Below are 17,509 nucleotides of genomic sequence, written 5' to 3'. Positions count from 1 at the left end.
GATTTAATGAGACATTTTGCTATTATGAAGAGACTACTATATACAGTAACAAAGAACATCTATATCAAACCTACTATGTATTACACAGTTAGGGGCCTGGGAAACCCTGAGACTACTTGATTGGGGTCATGCAAATAGTGCCACACCCCTGTTTAATGATCAGGTCTGTCAGGTAGAGAACCAGCTCAATATGGGTTAAATGAATGGAGAAGAAATACAGCTGGGGCTCATTAAATACAAAGCCCAATTACCATGGAAAGAGGAAGAAGAAAAGAGTAGCTAGGAGTAATTCTATCCTCAACAGGAGGAGAAGGATGAGGATGGTGGACTTCCAGGGCAGGTGATCTGAGAAGGCAAAGTTTTGATTGTGTTATCTGCTTACAGGAGAAAGGAGAAAACTTTGGTTTGGGTTTGTTTTGTGAGTCACTCAAACTGATGGGGCAGGGAATACCCTCCCGTGCAGTCCAAAGCACAGATTGTCATAAAGTTCTCCTAGCACATTCAGAATCTCACACATATGTATAAACCTAGTGGCATAATTCCTCTGTAGTATAGGTTCAATAGTGTAGGTATAGCACTAAACCCTTATTAAGGACTAGTTACCTTGTCAAATAAAAAATCCAGTCTTGCTCATACAAAAAAACATCACTCATATAAGTATTCCCATTGATTTCAGTGGGATTCATTATGTAAGGATCATTGGCAAGAATAAGGGCTGTAGGACTTAAACCAATATTCTTGAAAAACAAAGGTGCATTTTTAGTTGTGTTATGTTGAGTTTTAAGAACCCCCAGCAAGGTAGAGAGGGGCCTAAGCCAGTTCCTCCTAACCCCCCATCTGAATACCTCTTAAGGAAAAGTGGCATCTGATCTGCACTTTAAAGTTTGGACCCCTATCAGAAAAACTGAGTTGAAAGTGTATAGGATTCTTTCATTTCTTGTAATTCCCTTCTCAGAGGACAGGGGTTCTCAAACTGGGGGCTGAGATCCGTTTGGGGGGGTGTCATAAGGTTATTACATGGGGGGGTCACGAGCTGTCAGCCTCCACCTCAAATTCCACTTTGCCTTCAGCATTTATAATGGTGTTAAATATATTTAAAAGTGTTTTTAATTTATAAGGGGGGTCGCACTAAGAGACTTGCTATGTGAAAGGGGTCACCAGTACAAAAGTTTGAGAACCACTGTCATAGGACAACAAATTATAATCTAGGTAACACTGGAAATGTTCTTACTTTATATTTAAGTATTGAGTAACAAAATATGTTTGCTAACAAAACTGTTCCAATCATATCCACCTCCAATTTATATGTTATGTTATCAGCTGACATAGAGCATAACCTTCCACATCAGTAGAAACCAGTTCCACACCAGCAATATGAGCTTGTTACATAGTTGTAAAGACTAAACTGTGGTGGCATTTATTCTTATTGGTAAGTTTTAACATTGATAGAAATACTTGTAAGCCTCTGACACTTGTCTATCATTCACTTTGTTACTGCCCGCCTCAATTTATTTCTAATTATTTCTTCTAGTGGCAGTCTGCAAATAAAGACATTGCAAGTTATTAGGGTCCCAGTTCATCAGAACACTTATGCATAAGATTAAGCCAATTCCTGTTCAGCAAAGCATTTAAGTCTCACTGAAGCTTCATTCTCTATTGGCCTCCTGAGCAGAACTGAACAAGGGTTTTACTTGTCAGCTGTAAACATTTTAAATTAAATGTATTCCACTATTTTGCCATCACATCAACTCATGCATGTCAAAATGTTGAAAGCCCTGGATATATCTTTTAAAATATTTAAATTACTGTAAAAATGCACTGGACCTTGGAGTACAGACATGTATCCCAATGTTCCTGTAATGGAACTTGGGCCCTTAACACCAGGAGCTGCTGGGAGAAATAGTCTGCAGACATGGTGCATTATAATGAAGGGTCACCTAACTAAGTCTCTAGTGACTTTCTGCTGGAGACTATCTAAAGGCTCTTGTCTCAGTTTTGGCAAGTTGAGGAAAGACTCTTCACTGGGACCTAGTTGGAGGCTTAGCATATGTTTATACCTAGGAATCAGTCTAGAGTTAAGAATGGAAGTTTGTAGCCTGGAACAAGTGTATGGGAAATGTCCAGGCTAGTCTACAAACATGTTTAGTAGCTCAAGCTCCTGGGCAGTCAATGAACTTAAGGTAAAATGTCTAGTGAAGGCAAGATGAGGGGATAGCCATTTCTGGCTATCCCCAGGGAAAGATGTCTTTTTCTCCCCTCTCCAGCTTGTGGAAGCAGGACAGGACTCTCTTACCCAGCATCTTGAGTAATTTTTGTGTAAGACTTTTACATCTTCTGTTTATTAGTCAAATTGGTTCTGAGAAAAGGGGTGGAGAACTGAACTTGAAAGTCAGGGCTTTATTTTCATTATATTGGCTGGTGAATCTGCCCAACAGCTTATAACTGCTGTCATACAAGTCATAAATTCTGTAACAAAAACGTAGCTATGACTTTACTCAAGAGGTCCATCGATGCTATACAAAACCTGGCTGACAAGGCTAAAACTCTTGCTGGCACACCACATTGTACTAAGATACTTATAATTTAGTTAAAATTGGCATGTAAGCTCTTAGGAGCAGGGACCATGTCTACCTATGTGTTTGTACAGCACCTATCACAGTGGAGCCCTAGTTCTAAGCACCTAGAGCTTCTGTAACCAAAATAAGGCAATCTGCAACACCAGCTTAAACAATTTTACCACTAAGTGTCCCAAGGAAACAGATTAAATGGACATTTCAATATGTTACTGTAATTCACTTACTTATTCTTCACTTCAGCTCAGAACAATGGAGAAGTGTTGACAAGTGGCTCAGCCTGCCAGTAGGGATATGGTAAGTCAGTCCTTTCTTCTCTTCAAATATTGCATATTTTTCTCAAGTTTTTAATATTCCTATTTCTTTAAATTCTGAACTTTAAAAACATCCTAAACTGCAGTATGATAAAAATGACTGGCTTTTTTTTTTCTTTCCTTTAGAGGGCACTGAAAAGAATTTTCCATTCACTAAAGCAAACTGTATTGGGCTGTTTACAGAGAGAGCAATGTAATGTGGGAATTTCATATACACATAATTTAATTGCAAAGGGAAGTTCTTTATCAATTATAAAGGAAAGTAAACAATTTGAGCAGACCCCACCTCCCGTCCCTGCAGGTTCAGAGAGAGAGAGAGACTAGTTCCAGGAAAGAAACTCATGTTCTTTCAAATGATAGTACAAAACCCTAATCATACAGGCAGCTATTGGATATCTCTTGATTATCCAAATAATTGTGATGCTGGTCTAAGAAAAACAATGGTAAAAATATATTTAGTGTCATTGACCACAAAGTCTTGGACAGTCCTGGCTTTGGTGTACAGGGTTTTGTGAATTTTCTATGAAACATTGCCCAAAAGCAGGGAAGTTTATTCATTAACCTTATTGATACATCTGAATGACTCTTCTTGTGCCTTACAGGGATATTTCATATTAAAATAGAGGAAGGGCAAAAAAAATATAAATTTAAAACCCAAACGTTCCCATAGATTTTAGGGGATATCCTAAATTGACATTGCCAGTAGCTGTAATATAGACACTGCTTGGGAAGGAGTTTGAATGTTTTTAGTCTGAAAAAAAAGATACTTACCAGGGGACTTACTGGTAAGAAATACTGTATATACAGGGGCCATGCTGTAAGAAGGGAATTGACTTGTTTTCATTGTGAACCGAAGCTAGAAATGAGAGAGACGTTTAGACTGGATATTAGTAAGAGATTTTTCACTTAAAGGGTAATTAGGATATGGAAGAGTCTGACAAAAGATGAATATACAAACAGCAAGGAAATTAACAGCTGAGTGCTGAGAACATTTCTGGGTGTGTCTGGTGAATGGTTGTCCTAAGAAAAGGCAAAGGGTGGATTAGATGGACCAATAGTTTTTCCCATCCTAATTTCCTAAATTTCTATGTACCCTTTAGAATGGGGATTACTTATTAATTAGTCTCAAACAGCTCCTTTTGAATCCTTGTCACATAAAGGTTGACCAACAGACACCTTAATTAAGTGTATTGTGAGACATTTGGCATTGCTAAGATCAGTGTGGGGGCTGTGTGTGTACATGTGTCTCTGTACTAAAATCCTTTGGAAATGTTCAAAATACAAAGTGATTGAACATGCACAGCAACCTGTCACTAAAACATTAGGACTTCATTGTTCCTGTATAATTTGATTTTTCAAGTCACCTCAGAAAAAGTAATTAGTTCACATTATGGATCAATTGCCTCAAATTGTAGTTTTAAAGAATGAAGGCACTTTTGAGATTTACCCAGAACAAAAAGCATCTCGGGGCAGCATGGGCTGTGAGTCAGAAGGCCTGGATTTGTATTCCTCTCTGTCACTGACTGACTGTGTTAGCTTGAGCAAATTGCCTAGTGCCCTATTTTTTAAAAATGGCCTTTGATGTTGGGTGCTGCAGTTTTTGGGTGTGAAACTTAACTCACCTATGGCCAGATTTTCAGAAATGCTGATCACCTGCAGCTCCCATTGACTTCAGCTGATGTTGTGATGCTCAGCACCTCTGAAATCAGTCCAATAACATTGCTGTCGGTTTGTCTGGCTTTTTTTGAAAAAGCATGCATAATTACTGGTAACTTTTGGAAGTCTGGGCCGTCCCTTCTTCTTTCTGCAGCTGCCCCATCTGTAAAATGGGATAATAGTGTTAGCCTACTTTTGTAAAGTGCTCTGTACTCTTCAGACTAAAAGCACAATACTGTACACAGTAACTGCTGTTATTGCCATTCACATTCCAAGACAAGTACACTAAGGAGAAGAGAATAAAACTTTGTAAAGGTCTTGAAAATTTGATTCCGATCCCAGATATCTGAGCCCATAACACTGTTTAACTTGTACAATTAGTCACTGAGTAAATGTGCCAAAGAGAATCAAGTAACTTTACAAAAACAAGTGAAAATATGTATTTATGGATATGTTTCCAAGGTTGGAATCGTGTCTCTGTTTATGTCATATTTCAGCCCACAGCCAATTTGTAGAATTGAGCTGGAACCCCAGAAATATACAGTCAGGAAAAATGCTTATGAATCTTGACTGAAGAGTCACAGTAATTACTAGTGTAATAGAATCAACGTGACTAAAGGCCTCTATGGTGCAAAGACTTCAGCATGTGAAGACTTAAACTTCAGTGGGACTGCTGACAATGAGTACAGTTAAACATGTACATAAATCTTTGGAGGATTAAGGCCAAATCAGACTGTATTATTAGATAAAGAAGTCAGTTTACTGATGTATATGTCATAATCTGACCCAGTCCCTCTCTCTGGGCTCACACTTGTCTGTCATGATTGGATCCAGCTACTGAATCCCATGTGCTTCTAAGTCCCCTGGGTGGGTAATGTCTGGTCACTGTTCCTAGCTCTGGGTCTCTCAAGCATGCTCCCAGGTGCAGAGCCCATGTCTGACACCCTTCTTAGGCAATGGGACCCTGCAGTCCAGCAGCCTAAATCCCAGAACCAGTGCCATAGCTTTCCTGAGCCCTTAGTTTAATTCCCCCAGAGTCTACATTGCTGTGAGAACCTCTGGTTTCTAGTTAAACCCTTCAGGGACAACATGGCAATAAAGCAAGGAACACAGACTCAGTCAAGGAAATTCTTAGCCATAAACACTTTACTCTTAAAAAAGCACAAGAAAGTTCCTGTGGAAAACAAGAAAATCCTGAATGCGACCCTCTCAGTCTGATCTCACCCCGTTTGTGAGTCCTGGTTTTGAACAACATCATCAGGGTGAGTCAGAGTTTCTCCTATCCGTGATATCTCCAGCAAGTTCTGTTTACAAGGTGCGATGTAATGGCTCCTTGCGTAGAAAAGCAGCCACCTTTTAAAAACAATCTCTGTCCCATTTCTGCCCCATGCTTTGGTTGGGAGGTGGTAGTTCCCAGACCCAGATCCCCATCCTCCCACTATCAGCTTCTGTGTGGAAAGTCAAAGTCAATGGCCCTGCCGATAGAAAATCCATTGCTGCTGTAGGAAAGAGTAATTCATCATCAATGGCCCTCTCATGGCTCTTGATGGCACCTCTCTCTAGGAGGTGTCTGACACACCAATATGATCACACAGTATCCAGAATAGTAGAATTAGATTTGGCAGAATTAGACTAGTTTTCACCACCAGCTGGGAGTCTTAAACGAACATGGATGTTACATGACAAAATGAACGTTGCAAACTGAAGGTTGCAATCACCAAATGATGTTCTCCAAATAATATGGGGTTCTCCTATTTGACCTAAACATACCCCCAATCTGTCACATATACTTCACTCTATTATTTTCCACATCGTTGAATCACATGATCAAAGTGAAGAGACGATTGCAAGTTTCATGATCTGTGTAAAAACTTCTGTGGTGAAGTAAAGGTTCTGTGTAGATAAATAACATAATGTGCAGTTGAAAGAAAGAGAGAGACAATAAAAACAAATCTAATATATCCTCGCTCCCGCTGGGGGCAGAGGATCTGATTTTGATCTCTCACAGTTTTTTGCATTGATGTAACTCCATGGACATTATTGGAGATTTACACTGATGTAAAGGAGACGAGAATCAGGTTTAGCCTGGTTAGCCTTCTTGAAGACTGTGTTAAGCCACACTCTATGTAAATCAATGAAATTCTTTCTGCTCTTTCTTCCTGTGACCTGAGCCATTCTATGTTAAAGTTTAAAAAACGGATTTTTAAAGTTATTGTTCTTCTTTTAAACTGCGTTAGCATAGCAATGTTTCCTTTTAGGCAAGGGCCTCTGATCATCTGTGGAAGCCGGTCACTACCATAAATGTGTAACCATTGCAGTTAAAGAAGGTTTTAAAACTGAATGTCCAAAGTGAAGCACCTAAATACTTCAGTGGCAGCTGTGGATGCCAAAGAAGAGGCCACTTTTAGTTAGATGCCAAAATATGGATTTAGGAACTAGCATCCATACCTGAAAGTGTAAAAATTTTGACCTGTATGATCAGAATGTCAATACCTAACTAAACATTCCTGTTTTTTGTTTCTTTTACTGTAAAACTTTTGTTCCAAATTTTATTCATTCAGAATTTGATGCATTTAGTGTAATTAACATGGGGGCAACAATCTGAAGAGAGAACCAAATGGATACTGAGCAAATGATTCAGGGAGAAGTGAGAAAAATTAACTATGAAAAAGACAGGAAGGTAAAAAGCATAAGGCAAAGGAAACTAGATGAAATGGGATAGGGTCTGGGAGAGAAATTCTTTCTGGCCAGAGCTATGGAAACTGGAGGCACAGTGATTATAATTTTGTTTGCAATTTTTCTGTGATCCCTTGCCAATATCAAATAATTTAGCAATGCTGAGGGTTAAGGAGTGATTTACCTTGTTCCTCATGTGGCAGGAAAATCATTTTGCAATATATTTTGTTGGGATATAGAGCAGTATTTGGTTAAAGCTGCAGTGTGGTGCTTACACCTGATGGCAGCACAAGGCACTTCTAAGGAACTGGCAGCAATGTTAGGAAGAGGAAAAACCATAATTAGAGGGGATGAGGAACTGACATGAAGATATTTCTGTCAAAAAACTTAACATGCAACACTTGTTCATGCAAATACAGGATATCAACAATACTACTTACATGAGCAAAGGTTTCAGGATTGGGAATGCGGGGAGGGAAATTGTAAAATAAAGGGGAAATAATTTAGTTTTGCATGAAATCCCTTCTCATACCAGCAGTGGTTTGAACAACAGACATATATCCTGAGGGGAAGCAACTGTGAAGAAGGAAATAAGAACTAGGATATGTTGTTCAACCAAAACAGACAGTTGGCTAAGATCATTTTGGCTCCCTCCTTGCAAAGGCAGGGTAAACCAACAAGTGAGCTGAAGAGTAAAACGCGAGTTGTTTAAATAGTGTTTAAAGCTAGGGGTTGATAGGTTGGATGTTTTGGCAGTGAAAAAGGGCTAAAGACAATCTCCATCACAAATGGAAATGATGATTTTCTTTCTGAGAATGGAGAATGCATCATCTTGCTGGGCGTAGATGAAGAGGACAGCCTCAGCCCTCGGGCTCTCATGTGGGATGATGCTCTTTCAGATAGATTATTTTAATTTTGATGATAGGGTGCAGGTGAAAGGTGGCCTGAGCAATGGAGACTCCTGAGGCAGGAAAAGATCTCTCAGGTCTTCTGGAGGTATTGGATAGGAATCTCTTTAAAAACCGTGAGGTAAAATATTCAGTGAGCAATGCCCACACATCCCCTTACCCATATGTTGCAGGACTCTGTATTTCTGCAGTAGTGGGCGGGGGGGGGGGGGAACAGCTGTCAGTTGAAGCAAAAGCAGCTGTCCCTCGTTACAAGAGACATCCCTCACTTTAGACCTCTAGCTACTTCTGTCTCAGACATTTTTTTCAGTTCCAGCATTGTAAATGATTTCCTCTAGAAATGCTGAATAATAAAACAGAGTTAGCAAACAATATTATTTATGCTAAAAGAATTAGTTCCCATGCGGTTTATCCTGTACTATTGTTTATTCCTATGCCGTTCATCTTGTATTCATGTTGTGTATGACATTTCAGCATTGGGACATTGAGGTAGATGGATGAAAGTCCAAGTGAAGAAAACTTGAAATTATTATCATTTATCCCTCATTATTAAGGTAATTTTAAAATAAAGCCAAGGCAGTTAGAGCTTTTAGATTAACAGGCGTGGATCCAAGGTGAAAACGGACTTGTGTCTGTGTTCCTATTCTCTGAGTCAGTCATCAGCTGGCCTCCAGTATTGCCCTTTGCCCTCTTTTGTTCTCACTTAGCACCAGAAGGAAGGCTCTCTGAAATCACCTGCTTTGACCCTGTCTTCACTTCTCTGACAACAGTGTTACAGATGCCAGAAATAAAATGCTTTGTATAGATACAGCAGTTTCCACAGATATATATACAGTACCTCAGTTTTCTAAAAATAATCAAGGACAGGAAATACTTAGCTTAACGCCCTCTCCCCCCCCCCCCACCAAATTCAGTGGTCCAAGTGAAAATGAGAGACTTAAAGCATTGCCTTTGTTACAGAAGCTCAAGGGAGTGTTTTAGTAATACACATCATATTTTTTTATTCAGTAAGAGATCCAGATTCCTGGATGCCCTTATGACACATCTGAAGCATTATGTACACATGCCTGAACAATTTGCTTAAGCTCGTACATCATACTGTTTCATCACTTACTTAACCTCAGTGAATTATTTCGCAGCCAGCTCTTATTTTCAGATGTACCAACCATCCATACAACATCAACACGAAGGAAACATTTGTCTCTCTTCCATCCTATTTTGTATCGCAGAAAGCAAATGTTTCATTACTTTGAAAGCAGAATACCCTCACTCTTGATGCCATTATTATGAAAAATACTCCTTTGAAGGCTGTTTAACTCTTGAACTGAACCTGAGACCTCAGGCTGAATTTCTATCTCCCAAATATATGACCTAGAAAGCTGAGACAAAGCAAAGATAAAGCAGAGCCACCTGAAGCAGTATTGTTGAAAGTTCTGTATGTTTCTGTATCTGTCCAAGTTATTAACCAGTGACACTAAACTTTTGTCCACAGAGTTAGTTTGCAATGATGAACAATGGCCTGTGAAATATTATTTATTATTTGAACAGCACTATATGTGTACATGGCAATAATAAACAGAAGACAAAGGAGCAGATTTTGGCTCATGTTGCACCTACCATGCACTGCTCCTGCAGCCCAAAGCCAAGGTAACCAGCTACCCAAAGATTCTCTCAGCCTTAGCCTGCTTCCCAAGGCTCTTCCAGGGTTGTTCGAGTGTGGTTACAAAGCTGTTCCATCAGCCTTTCTGATCCCTGGCTGTTGTAACAGTCTCTTGAAAATCATTAGCAGATGGCCAGCTCAGAGTTTCACCTTATGACCAGACCATTCTCTCCAGGATTGCAGAGGTGGCTTAAAACTACTCTTACAGCCCCTCCTTCCTGAGCTTTGCCAGGTGCAAAGGAGCCACTCCTGATGGTCTCACCCACAAACCAGACCAAAGACTTTGCAGTTTAATGGAATAGATAGGTACAGTACATTGCACAAGCAGTAAGTGGCAGGTGTCCTCACTGTCACTGGTTTTGTATAACAGATGGGTTGTAAGAAGTGATTTGAAGGAGGAGTTGCAGTGCACATTAATCAGGGAGGTTTTTCCCAAGCTTAAGGGGCAGCATGGAAGAAGGCACAGTAGCAGGAGTGGGAGAAGTCAAAGGAAGTAGCAAAGAAAGACATTTGGGAATTGCGTAAAGGTATAGGAGAAATCTGGAGCTGAGACTGGAGAATGATACAGTTGGGTAGGCTCTGAAAAAGAATATTGAAGACGATATCCTAGTGATGGGCACAGGGTAAAAACTTAACCGGAATAAAAAGACTAAAAGCTCAGGCAAAGATTCAGCAAGTGGGAGAGATGTTAAGAGTAACAAAAAGGGAAAATGAAGGACAGCTTAAAGTGAAAGAAGAAATCCTGTAGGTTTGACAGAGATTTTTTCCTTGGTTATTACTTTATAACCTTTGTTATACCACTGTATAAATAGTTATTTCTGCATTCTAAGGTACAGGACTTTGGACCAGTGAGAAATGTTTTTTTTTTTTTTTTTTTCAATTATTTCAGACTTTCTGGATTTCTTCATGTTCACAGTACTTCCTTATTTCTGGTGTTTTTTGTTGATCACTTCTATGAGCAAAAGCAGTGATACGTGTCAAACCAAATTAGCTTCTGGTTCAGGATAGTATGTCCAGTGGTGAGCTAGAGCCGATTCGCACTGGTTCACGTGAACCGGTTGTTAAATTCTGAAGCAGTTTTAGAACAGGTTGTTAACCCGCTTCCCTGTGAGGGGGCACTGCAGCTTTGATGGGCTCCGACCAGGAAGTGATGTAATTCCTCCTCCATCCGCCAGGGCCACGGCGCTGCGGGAGCCATGTGGGCTGCCGCCTGGCCCTGGGCATGGGCCCTGTTGCTGCTGCTGCTCCCCTGGCCCTGGGGCTCCCGCTGCTGCCTGATGGGTCCCCAGCTGCTCTGCTCTGCTGGGCTGGGCTGCGTCCCGCTGCTCGGGCTGCTCCAAGCCGCTCTCCCGGTGAGTACCCGCCACCCTGCCCACAGCCAGCCCCTGTCTCCAGCCAGCCCTGCACACCCTGCCCGCAGCCAGCCCCTGCTGCACCCCCTGCCCTGTCTCCAGCCAACCCCTGCCGCACTCCCCTGCCTGAAACCAGCCAGCCCCGCACTCCTCTGTCTCCAGCCAACCCCTGCCGCACCCCCCTGCGGCCCTGCCCAAAGCCAGCCAGCCCCACACACCCCTGTCTCCAGCCAGCTCTGCACCCCCTGCCTTACCCGCACCAGCCCCACACCCCCTACCCTGCCTGCAGCCGGCCTCGCACCCCCCTTGCCTGCAGCCAGCCCCTACCTCCAGCCAGCCCCACACCCCCCATCTCCAGCCAACTCCGCATACCCTTACCTCCAGCCAACCCCGCACCCTCCTGTCTCCAGCCAGCTCTGCATCCCCTGCTCTGCCCGCAGCCAGCCCCACACCCCCTGCATCCAGCTAGCTCTGCCCCATGCCCCTGTCTACAGCTGGCCCCATGTCCACTTGTGCCCTGCAGTTCCCAGGACAGTAACCCTGCACACTTGCTTCAATGAGGGGGGCAGGGAGCAGCTGGGACTCACACATGTGCACACCCTAGGGTGACCAGACAGCAAGTGTGAAAAATCAGGATGGGGGTGGGAGGATAATAGGAGCCTGTATAAGAAAAAGACCCAAAAATTGGGACTGTCCCTATAAAATTGGGACATCTGGTCACTCTAGCACACCCCCAGGGAGTGGCGGGGACCCACACATGTGAAACGGAGCTCATTTCTAGTTCAGGCCCATCTTTTAAAAAAGAACTTTAAGTAGGATTAACATACATCCATATTTTCCCGGACATGTCAGGCTTTTTGGTTCTTAAATCGCCATCCGGGAGGAATTTTTAAATTCCGGGAAAATACGAGCATACCTATTGGTACGAAAAATACATACTGTGGCACATCCCTTAAATCAGAACTTTTTATAGGGAACCGGTTGTTAAGATTTTGGCAGCTCATCACTGAGTATGTCTGCATCTGAAAGTGCAAAGGCAGAATCAGCAAGAACAGATACAACTTAGAGAATCTTTCACTTGACCACAGCTCAAAGAGCCGGGATAGTTAATAGAAAATTAATGCAAAAAGCTTCTTCTATATGTACATAAGACTGATCAATCTTGCATAACATCATTTTCCATCTATTGCATTCCCACCCTTGGTTTATCTTTTTTTGGCATTCAAAACTGAAGGGGCATTTTAAACATCTGCAGACAACTTTTATAGCCATTAGTGATTCATAAATGTTGATTTCAAAGACATTTCCTACAAGTCCTCTTGCTCCATGGGACCACATGAGTGAGTCTCTCCACAAAAATCCTTGATTTGTTTCCAGGGTGTATCTCAAAATTTCTGTTGTCTCGAGGATGAACTGGTTTTGTTCTAGCTCAGTCGTTGTAAGCTATTAACGCAGCCAGCGCAAACAAATTCCCTAGCCACGAAAGATCCTTCAATCATTTTTGTTTATTGCTTCTTCTGAACCTGATGTTAAATACTTCTGGACTGCATCTATACTGCTAGTCAATCAATGCAGCATTAAATTTGCACATATGTAATGTTATTTAAGCATTATAAACCATTTGTTCAATATATTTAGTTCTAAGAGAGGAAAAGTGAAGTGTGAAGAAGGAAAGTGATAGAGTTCTCCCTAGTAATGTTGAGAGAGAGAAACATTCCTTCTGCGTGAGTGGCAGTAAACAAAACAAAACAAAGTCTACATTAAAGTGGAGTTAAGTTTTTATATAGATGTATATAAAATCAGTAACAAGGGTAAAATGCATTTTGGCAGTGTCTTAATCATGCCCAAAAACTAACTCAATTACCTGGGTTTGTATAGCTTAAGTCTAAACTTAAAAGAAATCTTAATATGTTCAGATATAGAAAGGTACAGTTAAGGCGCCCAAATAGCCTTGACATTGCCTTGCAGTGAGGCCATGCAATAACTATCCATTATCCACTTATGCATTTCAGTGCTAAATGTGTAATGGAGATTGTGAAGTGCACAGGAATTATGGACACAGACTTAAATGTGACAGCTATTAGACTGGATTAGCTGAAGATGCAGGAGGATGCAACTGATGTCAAATGGAGACAGTGATAAGGGAAAACTGAGTTTAGGAATTGGGCCTCTGGGAATTGCCCAAGTGGTTTGCGTAGCAAAGAGAATGTATGAATTCATAATCAACTTGGATTTCAGTATGGCTAATAAGTGTAACCTGCTAGTAAAAGCATTTTGCAAATCCAGCCTGTGGAAATTCTCTTTAAAGATGTGGCCCATGTGAAACAAATGCTTTGTTGGCAACTGATTTGTGGTGAGCAAGTTGTCCTTCCCTCAGGAGATGCAACCATCATTGCAACCACATGTACAGTAACTTCCCAATAAGGGAATGAAGTAATGGCTGAGACCTACTTTGAACAGAGAATCTGGATAGAATTTTAACTGCTACTGTTCTTATAGGCATGAAGTAGGAGCAGCTTCGTGTTCACTTGTAGACTATCCCTGATAAACAGCAAATAGTAAAGCAGGGGACAGAGTGGCAAAATGTGAACCACTAATTCCAGTAACTGCTAATATAGGATAAACATTACAAGATCAAGGGGTGATCAGGAGCTCCCAGAGTTTTATTGGAGTTGCTCCAGACGTTGCTGAACAATTAAATGAAGAGCAACCGAAAGGAATGAAAATCTTTCCAATGAGGAATTGGAAACAATTCTCCAAACGCAACAAGATAGGTTTTCTGTGCTGGTGCAGAACCGAATTCTTAGGTTGGCATCACCCAGTGTCAGATAGGCATCTCACAGCTTAATAATTTCAAGAAGAAACTTTACAGGGCATTGAAAAAATGTATTGGGAAGATATAACTGAGCTTTCAGCTAGTCTTTGTCTCACTCGTAGTTCTGGTTAAGAAAAGAGATAGCGACACTAAATCTATCTAGATTGTAGACAATTAAGTATAGTTGATTCAAAGAATTTTTATCCTTAGTTCTGAATAGATATTACACTGGATGCTGCAGCAGATTGAATTCATATTGATTTTTCCACATCAGGTTTCACGGTGACTCTTAGCAGACAGAAGTGAATCCGAAAGATAGGGAGAAGATTGATATTACAACAGATCAGTGGCTCCTGTCATTTCAGCTCCTGGCTTCAGTAATGCCCCTGCTACCTTTGAGAGGGTACTGCATGGCATGCCTCTTTCAACCTGTCTTATTTTCCTGGTTGATAACTTGGTACATGCTAAAACTTTCCAATGTGAACTGATGTATTTACAGATGGTCTGTGATAACCTTAGCATGCCAGTTTGAAACTGAATCCAAAGAAATGTGAGCTGTTTCAGAAAGAGGTAACCTACCCCAGGTGCATAATTAGCAAGGAGGGAATTTCCACTGACAAAAGGAAAATTGAAGTGGTACAGAACTGACTGACTTCCCAGATGCACACAAGCATGCAGAGTTTTGCAGGGCTTTGTTCCTAGTATAGAAGTTTCATTTCTAGGTTAGCCAATATAAGCAAAACAGTTGCATGGGTTGGGTGAAAAAGGAAAACCATTTCTTCAGTCACTGAAAATTATTTGGAATTGGTAGAGTTAAAAAACCCTTCTGACCACTTCAGTCTCAGCCTTCCCATGTTTCAAACCCCCTTTTTTATTAGACCCAGCTGTTAGTACGTACAGAATGGGGTCGTACTGGAACAAGAATGTGAAGGACTTGAAAGGGTGGTCACTGAATGCAGGAAAAGTCTAAATTCTGTTGAGAAAAAATTATTGCACCACCAGGAAGGACCTTTTGGCAGTAATGAAATCTACAGACCAGTCTCACCCTATCTATACAACACAGTTGTGCTCAGGATGAAGTATTCATTTTTACAATTCAAGAATCCCGAGGAGCAGTTGTCCAGGTGGTTGAAGAAACTGTGGTACGTGGTTTCCTAGTCAGACGCAGACCTAGGAAAAAGCAAAGAAATGCTGATGATTTGTCCAGCTGGTCTTGTTGGAAGGACCTAATCAGATTACTGCCCTAATCAGGAGAACAAGGAATTGACTGCTCAAATGGAGGAGTGTGCCCATAGAGAGAGCCCTCAGTTCAGTCCCCAAGGTGTACAGAAGAACAAATGTTCCCATTTCTGCTGCTAGGACAGTGGAGGCAGGGTTGCTAGAGTGAACCCCAGATCAGTTAGACTGCTCCAGTGGAGGATCCTGATATTAAATAATATGAGATTGGAAACTCAGTTGGCAGTTGCAGTCACCCTGGAATATTGTGTTTCTCAATATACCATTGTAAAGGTTTTTCCAATGGGAACACCTGGACTTTAAAGATGCAATTAGTACAATAAATTGGAAAACCAAGTGAATGATGGATACAGGTAATCGCCAGACTGAACCAGGTTCATTGAAATATAAAGCATTAAGATTATGCCATAGCTTTAAAAGAACTGGATATTTGGGGTTACAACACCCTTAGCCAAGCTAAGGGAGAACTTTGTATTGAGTAATATGTGGCTATGATAGAAAAAGGATACAGGAACTAGTATGTTTCTGTTGCAAAGAAGCTGCCTCCAGTAGACATTGATTATAGTCAGATTGTTCTAAGAGTTCCCTTTGTGTTGCAGCTGGATGAAAGAACTGTTGATATTCAGGCCCACCTGAACTAATCCATGCTTAATATTGAGTACAGTATGCTCCACATGGTCAAGAGCTGGTGGTTTGGGCTGAGGGATTCCTCTGTGAAAGTATGGGGACAAGTAGGATTCAGAAATGGACAGTATGTTGAGAGCAAGAATAATGGAGAACAAGGGAGCTGCTTACTGGCTACAGGACAATGGTATCAAACTGAGATAACCACTGGTGGGAAGGTTGCTGTGCAGTTTTGCTGCTGTTTTTACCACCTCTGTTCAAGATGAAAAGGACCTGGGTACATTTTACAAAGAAATATATCACACTAGAAAATGCCCCAACTCTCTATCACCAATATCTCTGCCAATGTAAAACTGATATACTGCAAAGCCCCCCAATTCCACTACCTCTCAGCTGTGGGACAGCAATAAACAGTAAGGCACAATACTGCATTGGCAAGGGAGTGGAGTAGTTGACATAGTAGGTCTCTTCCATTTCCACTTTCTATGATAAATGGTGACACGTTATCTGAGGCTGCTGGTCTTCAAGTCAGTGAGAATAGGCTAGTCAAACAGTCTCTCCATTTTTGTGAGAGACTTTGTAATCATTACCTTTACACAGCCTACCTTTCAAGTCCCTGACAAGAGCTCAGGGGATAGTGTGATATTAAAACCTAGACATCTTTTCTCTTGTCTGGGTTTTCTGTCACAATGCCAGTGTCTAGGTGTGCAAAGTTCTGGCAACATAGAACACTTTGATATATTTTTCCCAGGCTTCAAACGAACAGTTAAACAATGGACTTGTGACTTCAGGGTAAGCAATGGTAGTCAAGAGTTTATGAGGTAGCTCATCATCTTTATGTTTCTGGCATTAGTTTAAATAACTTGCAGGGTGGAGGGGATGTATAAGAGAGAAATAGACTTGTTAGTGGTTTTTGAGACTGCAGGTTTGATGCCTCAGGGTGTTTTCTGGTCCACACAGGTTTGCTGCTATCACTACAGGTAAAACAGAGGACAGCCCTTCATCAAAGATTGAAAATGTTTTTTTTAAGACACAGAAAGAAACATCTAATTAAAAAAGTCCCTTGAAAGATATTTAAGTTTCTTTGATAGTGCAATCGATATATTAAGTAGAAAGATTGCATCAGAAGGATAATGGTTTGGGTATTTTTTTAGATTTACTAGGACATCAGATACTGTGTGACTCTCATATGAAGATTTTTATCAACTAGAAGATTTTATGGTGTCCCCAGTTTTGTTTTTTAATAGTGCGGTGGTTTGCATGGCTATATGTCTGCTGATGTGTGATAAATAGCCACCTTCCTTCAGAGGTGCAAAGCTTCATTATCCCAGACTTTGTGCTTTCAGACAGAGGCATCACCTCAAAAAGCATGAAGGTAATAACCCTGCTCTACTCAGCCCTGCTACAATCACACGTGAAATATTGTGCTGAGTTCTGGGCAAGTCATTGCCAGAAAAATATTGACAAACTGGAGAGAGTTCAGAGAAGAACAACAAAAATAATGACAGGGCTGGTGGGACCGATTTATGAGAAAAGATTACAAGATCTGAATATGCACCGTTTAGCTTGGCTAAGTGACAACTAACTAATACTCAAGTCTACACTTGTTCATTGTTGTCATTTTGTACTAGTGGGAAGCACCAGAAACTACAGTGATAGGGGCCATGTGAGGATCTAGATGAAAAAGGGTATAAA

The sequence above is a fragment of the Trachemys scripta genome, chromosome 2 (assembly GCF_013100865.1).
Source record: "Trachemys scripta elegans isolate TJP31775 chromosome 2, CAS_Tse_1.0, whole genome shotgun sequence".
NCBI classification, from domain to species: Eukaryota; Metazoa; Chordata; order Testudines; family Emydidae; genus Trachemys; species Trachemys scripta.
The sequence above is the reverse complement of the archived record's forward strand: the minus strand, read 5'-3'. Positions refer to the sequence as shown.